The following is a 9,141-nucleotide window of genomic DNA, read 5'->3' on the forward strand; positions in this document are numbered from 1 at the left end:
CCGGGGCGACCGGGGTCCGCCAGGGGTCACTGGGGTGTGTCGTCCGTTGCGCCCAGTGTTCCGCGGGGGGTCACCGGGGTGGGTCCTCCGGGGTGCCCAGAGGTATTCCGAGCGTCACCGGACTGGTTCCTCCGGGGCGCCCGGGTGCCTGTCGGGGGTCACTGGGGTGGGTCCTCCGTGGCACCCGGGGGCCCGCTGGGGGTGGCCAGGGTGTGTCTTTTTCGGCGCACTGAGGACCGCCGGGGGTCACCGGGGTGGGTCCTCCTGGGCGCCCGTGCACCTGCCGGGAGTCATCGTGGTGGGTCCTCCGGGGCTTCTGGCGGCCCGCCGGGGGTCACCGGGGTGGGTCCTCCGGGGCGCCTGGGGGTATGCTGGGCGTCACCGGGGTGGGTCATCCGGGGCGCCCGGGGGCCCATAGGGGGTCACCGGGGTGGGTCCTCCGGGGCTTTTTGGGTCCACCAGGGGTCACTGGGGTGGGTCCTCCGGAGCGCCCGGGGGCCCGCCGGTGGTCACCGGGGTGTGTCCTCCGGGGCGCACGGGGTTCCGCGGGGGGTCACCGGGGTGCGTCCTTCGGGGCGATAGTGGCCCGTTGGGGGTCACCGGGGTGGGTCCTACAGGGTGCCCGGGGGCCCGCCGGGGGTCACCGGGGTGGGTCCTCCTACATGCCCGGGGATCCGCCGGGGGTCACCAGGGTGGGTCCTCCGGGGCGCCTGGGGGCTCGTTGGGGGTCACCGCGGTAGGTCCACCGTGGTGCCCTGGGGCCTACCGGGGGTCGCCGGGGTCGGTTCCCCGGGGCGTCCTGAGGCCCGCCGGGGGACACCGGGGTGGGTCCTACGGGCTGCCCGGGGGCCCGCCAGGTATCAATGGCGTGGGTCCTCCAGGGCGCCTGGGGGCTCGTCGTGGGTCACTTGGGTGGGATCTGCGGGGCGCCTTGGGGCTCGTCGGGTGTCACCGGGGTGGGTCCTCCGCGGTGCCCGTGGGCCCACTGTTCGTCACCGGGGTGGGTCCTCCGGAGTGCCCGGGGGCCCGCCGGGGTTCACCGGGGTGCGTCCTCCAGGGTGCCCGGCGGCCCGCCGGGGGTCACCGGGGTGGGTCCTCCGGAGCGCCCTGGGGCCCGCTGGGGGTCACCGGGGTGGGTCCTCCGGGGCGCCTGAGGTTATGCCGGGCGTCACCGGAGTGCGTCCTTCGGGGCGCCCGGGGACCCGCTGTGGGTCATCTGGGTGGGTCCTCCGGGGCGACCAGGGTCAGCCGGGGGTCACTGGGGTGTGTCCTTCGGGGTGCCCGGGGTTCCGTGGGGGTGTCACCAGGGTGGGTCCTCTGGGGTGCCCGTGGGCCCGCCGGGGGTCACCGGGGTGGGTCCTCTGGGGTGACAGGGTCCCGCTGTGGGTCACCGGGGTGGGTCCTCCGGGGCGCCCAGGGGCCCGCCCGGGGTCACCGGGGTGGGACCTCGGGAGCGACAGGGTCCCACTGGGGGTCATCGGGGTGGGTCCTCCGGGGCGCCCGGGGGTCTGCCAGGAGTCACCAGGGTGGGTCCTCCTGGGCGCCCGGGTGCCGACTGTGGGTCACTGGGGTGGGTCCTAGAGGGCGCCCGTGCACCTGCCAGGGGTTACGGCGTGGGTACTCCGGGGCCTGAGTGCACCTGCCGGGTGTCACCGGGGAGGGTCCTCCGGGGCGCCCGTGCACCTGCCGGGGGTCACCGGGGTGGGTCCTCCTGGGCTCCCGGGGGCCCGCTGTGGGTCACTGGGGTGGGTCCTAGAGGGCGCCCGTGCACCTGCCAGGGGTTACGGCGTGGGTACTCCGGGGCCTGAGTGCACCTGCCGGGGGTTACCGGGGAGGGTCCTCCGGGGCGCCCGTGCACCTGCCGGGGGTCACCGGGGTGGGTCCTCTGGGGCGCCCAGTGGTCCGCCGCGGGTCACCGTGGTGGGTCCTCCGGGTCGACAGGGTCCCGCTGGGGGTCACCGGGGTGGGTCCTCCGGGGCCCCCGGTGGTCCGTCGGGTATCACCGGGCTGGGTCCTCGGGGGCGCCCGGGGGTTCGCCGGGGGTCACCGGGGTGGGTACTAAGGGGCGCCCAGGGGCCCGCCGGGGATCACCGGGGTGGGTTCTCCGGGGCTCCCGGGGGCATGCCGGGGGTCACCGGGGTGGGTCCTCCAGGGCTTTTGGGGGTCCGCTGTGGGTCACCGGGGTGGGTCCTCCGGTGCATCAAGGGGCCTGCCGGGGGTCACCCGGGTGCGTCCTCCAGGGCGACCGGGAGTCCGCCGGGGGTCACTGGGGTGGGTCTTCCGGGGAGACAGTAGCCCGCTGTGGGTCATCTGGGTGGTTCCTCCGGGGCAACCGGGGTGCGCCGGTGTCACCGGGTTGGGTCCTCCGGGGCGCCCGGGGGCCCGTCGGGGGTCACCGGGGTGGGTACTCCGGGGCGCCTGGGGGCTCGTCGGGTGTCACCGGGGTGGGTCCTCCGGGGCGCACCTGGGGGCTCACTGCAGGTCGCCAGCGTGGGTCCTTCAGGCGCACTGAGGCCCGCCGGGGGTCACCTTGGTGGGTCCTCCGGGGCGCCAGGGGGCCCGCCGGGGGACACCGGGGTGGGTCCTCCGGGGAGCCTGGGGGCTCGTTGTGGGTCACTTGGGTGGGAACTGCGGGGCGCCTTGGGGCTCGTTGGGTGTCACCGGGGTGGGTCCTCCGTGGCGCCCGGGGTCCCGCTGTGGGTCACCGGGCTGGGTCCTCCAGGGCGCCCAGGGACCCATCGGGGGTCACCGGGGTGGGTCCACCGGTGCGCCCGTACACCTGCCGGGGGTCACCGGGGTGGGTCCTCCAGGGTGCCCGGAGGCCCGCCGGTGGTCACCGGGATGGGTCCTTCGGGGTGCCCGTGCACCTACCGGGGGTCACCGGGGTGGGTCCTCCAGGGTGCCCGGAGGCCCGCCGGTGGTCACCGGGATGGGTCCTTCGGGGTGCCCGTGCACCTGCCAGGGTCACCGGGGTCGGTCCTCCGGGGCACATGTGGGCCCGCCGGGGGTCACCGGCGTGGGTCCTCAGGGGCGCCCGTGCACCTGCCGGGGCTCACGGGGGTGGGTCCTCCAGGGCGAGCGGGGTCCCCCAGAGGGTCACCGGGATCGGTCCTCCGGTGCGTCCGGGGTCCGCCGTGGTCACCGGCGTGGATCCTCCTGGGCGCCCGTGCATGTGCCGAGGTTCAACTGGGTGGGTCCTGTGGGGCGACCGGGGGCCCGTGGGGGTCACCAGGGTGGGTCCTCCTGGGCGCCCGTGCACCGGCCGGGGGTCACTGGGGTGGATCCTACGGAGCGCCCGGTTTCCCGTAGGGGATCACCGGGGTGGGTCCTCCAGGGCGACCGGCAGCCCGCCGTGGGTCACCGGGGTGGGTCCTCTGGGGCGCCCGTGGGCACGTCGGGGGTCACCGGGGTGGGTCCTCCGGGGCGCCACTGCACCTGCCAGGGGTCACCGGGGTGGGTCCTCCGGGGATACTGGGGGCCCTCAGGGGGACACCGGGCTGGGTCCTCCGGGGCATCCGGGGGCCGGCCGCGGGTCACCGATGTGGGTCCTCCGGGGAGCCTGTGGGCCCACTGTGGGTCACCGGGGTGGGTCCTCGGGGGCGCCTGGAGGCTCGTTGGTGGTCACCAGGGTAGTTCCACCATGGCGCCCGTGCACCTGCCAGGGGTCACCGGGGTGGGTCCTCCGGGGCGAAAGGGTCCAGCTCGGGGTCACCGGGGTGGGTCTTCCGGGGCGACAGGGTCCCGCTCGGGGTCACCGGGGTGGGTCCTCCGGGGCGCACGTGGGCAAGCTGTGGGTCACCGTTGTTGGTCCTCCGGGGCGCCCGGGAACCCGCCGGGGGTCACCGGTGTGGTTCCTCTGGGACGCACTGGGGCTTGCCGTGGGTCACCGGGGTGAGTCCTCCGGGGAGCCTGTGGGCCCACTGTGGGTCACCGGGGTGGGTCCTCCGGGGCCCCCGGGGGTCCACCGGGTATCACCGGGGTGGGTCCACCGGGGCGCCTGGTGGTCCACCAGGAGTCACCGGGGAGAGTCCTCCGGGGCGCCCTAAGGCCCGCTGGGGGTCACCGGGGTGTGTCCCCCGGGGCGCCCCAGGGCCCGCCGTGGGTCACCGGGGTGGGTCCTCTGGGGCGACGGGAGGCCCGCTGGGCCTCACCGGGGTGGGTCCTCCGGGGCGACAGGGTCCCGCTGGGGGTCACCACGGTGGGTCCTCCGGGGCGACAGGGTCCCGCTCGGGGTCACCGGGGTTGGTCCTCCGGGGAGCCCGTTGACCTGCTTTGGGTCACTGGGGTGGTTCCTTCGGGTCGCCCGTGCCCCTACCGGGGGTCACCGGGTTGGGTCCTCTGTGGAGCCCATGGCCCCGCTGTGGGTCACCGCTGTTGATCCTTTGGGGCGCCCGTGCACCTGCCGTGGGTCACCGGGATGTGTTCTCCGGGACGCCCGGGTTCCCTCCGGATGTCACCTGGGTGGGACCTCCTGGGAGACCGTCCACCTGCCGGAGGTCACCGGGTTGGGTTCTCCGGGGCGCCCGTGCACCCATCGGGGATCACCGGGATGTCTCCTCCTGGGCGCCCGGGAACCCGTCGGGCGTCACCGGGGTGGGTACTCCCGTGCGCCCGGGGTACCGTCGGGGGCCACGGTTGTGGGTCCTCCGGAGCGACCCGGAGGCTCGTTGGGGGTCACCATGGTGTATGCTCCGGGACGCACTGGGGCCTGCTGGGGGTAACGGGCGTGGGTCGTCTGGAGCGCCCGTGCACCTGCGGTGGGTCACCGGGGAGGGTCCTCCGGGGCGCCCGTGCACCTTCCGGTGGTCACTGGGGTGGGTCCTCCGGGGCGAAAGGGTCCAGCTCGGGGTCACCGGGGTGGGTCTTCCGGGGCGACAGGGTCCCGCTCGGGGTCACCTGGGTGGGTCCTCTGGGGCGCACGTGGGCAAGCTGTGGGTCACCGTTGTGGGTCCTCTGGGGCGCCCGGGAACCCGCCGGGGGTCACCTGTGTGGGTCCTCTGGGGCGCCCGTGAACCTTCCGGGGGTCACCGGTGTGGTTCCTCCGGGACGCACTGGGGCTTGCCGCTGGTCTCCGGGGTGAGTCCTCCGGGGAGCCTGTGGGCCCACTGTGGGTCACCGGGTTGGGTCCTCCGGGGCGCCCGTGCACCCATCGGGGATCACCGGGATGTCTCCTCCTGGGCGCCCGGGAACCCGTCGGGCGTCACCGGGGTGGGTACTCCCGTGCGCCCGGGGTACCGTCGGAGGCCACGGTTGTGGGTCCTCCGGGACGGCCGGTGGCCCGTGGGGTTTCACTGGGGTGCGTCCTCCGTGGCGACCGGCGGCCCGTCGGGGGTCAACGGGCTGGGTCCTCGGGGCCGAAGGAGGCTCGTCGGTGGTCACCGGGGTAGTTCCACCATGGCGCCCGTGCACCTGCCTGGGGTCACCGGGGTGGGTCCTGCGGGGCGCCCGGGGGCTTGTCGGGGGTCAACGGAGTGGGTCCTCAGTGGCACCCGGGGGCCCGCTGAGGGTCGCCAGGGTGGGTCCTTAGAGTGCACAGAGGCCCGCCGGGGGTCACCAGGGTGGGTCCTCTGGGCCGTCCAGGGACCCGCCGGGGGTCAATGGTGTGGGTCCTATGGGGCGCCCTTGGGCCCGCCGGGGGTCAACGGGGTGGGTCCTCCGGGGAGCCTGTGGGCCCACTGTGGGTCACCGGGTGGGTCCTCCGGGGCGCCCGTTCACCCGTCGGGGGTCACCAGGGTGGGTTCTCTGGGGCGCCCGTGCACCCATCGGTGATCACCGGGATGTCTCCTCCTGGGCGCCCGGGAACCCGTCGGGCGTCACCGGGGTGGGTACTCCCGTGCGCCCGGGGTACCGTCGGGGGTCACGGTTGTGGGTCCTCCGGAGCGACCCGGAGGCTCGTTGGGGGTCACCATGGTGTATGCTCCGGGACGCACTGGGGCCTGCTGGGGGTAACGGGCGTGGGTCCTCTGGAGCGCCCGTGCACCTGCTGTGGGTCACCGGGGAGGGTCCTCCGTGGCGCCCGGGAGCCCGCCGGAGGTCACCGGGGTGGGTCCACCGGAGCGCCCGGAAGCCCGTCGGGGATCACCAGGGTGGGTCCTCCGTGGCGCCCGGTGGCCCGTGGGGGTTCACTGGGGTGCGTCCTCCGTGGCGACCGGCGGCCCGTCGGGGGTCAACGGGCTGGGTCCTCGGGGCCGCCTGGAGGCTCGTCGGTGGTCACCGGGGTAGTTCCACCGTGGCGCCCATGCACCTGCCAGGTGTCACCGGGGTGGGTCCTCCTGGGCGCCCGGGGACCCGGCGGGGGTCGCTGGGGTCGGTCCCCCAGGGCGCCCTGAGGTCCGCTGGGGGTCACCGGGATGGGTCCTCCGGGACGCCCAGGGACCTGCCGTGGGTCACCGGGGTGGGTCCTCTGTGGCGCGTGGGGACCCATCGGGGGGTCATCGGGGTGGGTCCTCCAGGGTGCTAGTTGGCCCGCTTGGGGTCACCGGGGTGGGTCCTCCCGGGGCGCCCGTGCACCTGCCGGGGGTCACCGGGGAGGGTCCTCCGGGGCGCCCGGAGATCCGCCCAGGGTCACCAAGTTGGGTCATCCAGGGCGCCCGGGGGCCCGCTGGGGGTCACCGGGGTGGGCCTCCGGGGCGACCGGCGGCCCGTCGGGGGTCACTGGGGTCGGTCCTCCGGGGTGATGGGGTTCTGAGGGGTGTCACCGGGGTGGGTCCTCCGGGGAGACAGGGGCCCGCCGGGTGTCACCAGGGCGGGTCCTCCGCGGCGCCCGGGTGACCACCGGGGGTAACCGAGGTGCGTCCTCCAGGGCCACCGGGGTTCCGCCGGGTGTCACCAGGACGGGTCCTCCGGGGCGCCCGTGCGCCCGCTGGGGGTCACCGGGGTGTGTCCTCCGCGGCGCCCGGGTGTCCGCCGGGGGTCACTGGGATGGGTCCTCCGCGGCGCCCGAGGGCCCGCCGGGGCTCACCGTGGTGGGTCCTCCGGTGCGCCTGGGGGTCCGCTGGGGGTCACCGGGGTGGTTCCACCGGAGCGCCTGGAAGCCCGTCGGGGATCACCAGGGGAGGTCCTCCAGGGCGCACGGGGGTCCAGCGGGGGTCACCGGGGTGGTTCCTCTGGGCCGTCCAGGGACCCGCCGGGGGTCACCGGGGTGGGTCCTCCGGGGTGCCCGGGGGCCCGCCGGGGGTCAACGGGGTGGGTCCTCCGGGGCGCCCGGGGGCCCGTAGGGGGTCACCGGGGTGGGTCCTATGGGGCGCCACTGCACCTGCCAGGGGTCACCGGGGTGGGTCCTCCGGGGATACTGGGGGCCCTCAGGGGGACACCGGGCTGGGTCTTCCGGGGCATCCGGGGGCCGGCCGCGGGTCACCGATGTGGGTCCTCCGGGGAGCCTGTGGGCCCACTTTGGGTCACTGGGGTGGGTCCTCGGTGGCGCCTGGAGGCTCATCGGTGGTCACCGGGGTAGTTCCACCGTAGTGCCCGTGCACTGCCGGGGGTCACCGGGGTGAGTCTTCCAGGGCGACAGGGTCCTGCTCGGGGTCACCGGGGTGGGTCCTCCGGGGCGCACGTGGGCAAGCTGTGGGTCACCGGTGTGGGTCCTCTGGGGCGCCCGTGAACCTTCCGGGGGTCACCGGTGTGGTTCCTCCGGGACGCACTGGGGCTTGCCGCGGGTCACCGGGGTGAGTCCTCCGGGGAGCCTGTGGGCCCACTGTGGGTCACCGGGTTGGGTCCTCCGGGGCGCCCGTGCACCCATCGGGGATCACTGGGATGTCTCCTCCTGGGCGCCCGGGAACCCATCGGGCGTCACCGGGGTGGGTACTCCCGTGCGCCCGGGGTACCGTCGGGGGCCACGGTTGTGGGTCCTCCTGAGCGACCCGGAGGCTCGTTGGGGGTCACCATGGTGTATGCTCCGGGACGCACTGGGGCCTGCTGGGGGCAACGGGCGTGGGTCCTCTGGAGCGCCCGTGCACCTGCTGTGGGTCACCGCGGAGGGTCCTCCGTGGCGCCCGGGAGCCCGCCGGAGGTTACCGGGGTGGGTCCACCGGAGCGCCTGGGAGCCCGCCGGAGGTTACCGGGGTGGGTCCACCGGAGCGCTCGGAAGCCCGCCGGGGGTCACCGGGGTGGGTCCTCCGGGGCGCCCGGTGGCCCGTGGGGGTTCACTGGGGTGCGTCCTCCGTGGCGACCGGCGGCCCGTCGGGGGTCAACGGGCTGGGTCCTCGGGGCCGCCTGGAGGCTCGTCGGTGGTCACCGGGGTAGTTCCACCGTGGCGCCCGTGCACCTGCCGGGGGTCACCGGGGTGGGTCCTCCTGGGCGCCCGGGGGTCCTCAGGGTGTCACTGGGGTGTGTCCTCCCGGGGCGCCCGTGCACCTGCCGGGGGTCACCGGGGAGGGTCCTCCGGGGCGCCGTAAGGCCCCCTGGGGGTAACCGGGGTCTGTCCCCCGGGGCGCCCCAGGGCCCGCCGTTGGTCTCCGGTGTGGGTCCTCTGGGGCGACAGGGTCCCGCTCGGGGTCACCGTTGTTGGTCCTCTGGGGAGCCCGTTGACCTGCTTTGGGTCACTGGGGTGGTTCCTTCGGGTCGCCCGTGCCCCGGCGGGCCCGGAGGACCCACCCCAGTGACGCCCGGCATACCCCCAGGTGCCCCGGAGGACACACCCCGGTGATACACGGCGGACCCCGGTCGACCCAGAGGACCCAGCAAGATTATCCACAGCGGGCTACTGTCTCCCCGGAGGACCCACCCCGGTGACTCGCACCGGACTCCAGGTTACCCCGGTGGTCCCACCCCGGTGACCCCCGGCGGACCCCCGGGCGCGTAGGAGGACCCACCCCAGTGACCCCCGGCGTACCCACAGGCGCCCCAGAGGACCCACCCCGGTGACGCCCGGCATACCCCCGGGCGCCCCGGAGGACACACCCTGGTGACCCCCGGCGGGCCCCTGGGCGCCCCGGAGGACCCACCCCGGTGACATCCGGTGGACCTCTGGGCGCCCCGGAGGACCCACCCCGGTGACCCCCGGCAGACTCCCAGTCGCCGCGGAGGACGCACCCGGGTGACCCCCGGCGGGCCCGTTGGCGCCCCGGAGGACCCACCCCGGTGACCCCCGGCAGATGCAAGGGCGCCCCGGAGGACCCACCCCGGTGACCCCCGCTGGCC

The sequence above is a fragment of the Cygnus olor genome, chromosome 26, assembly GCF_009769625.2.
Source record: "Cygnus olor isolate bCygOlo1 chromosome 26, bCygOlo1.pri.v2, whole genome shotgun sequence".
Lineage (NCBI taxonomy): Eukaryota > Metazoa > Chordata > Aves > Anseriformes > Anatidae > Cygnus > Cygnus olor.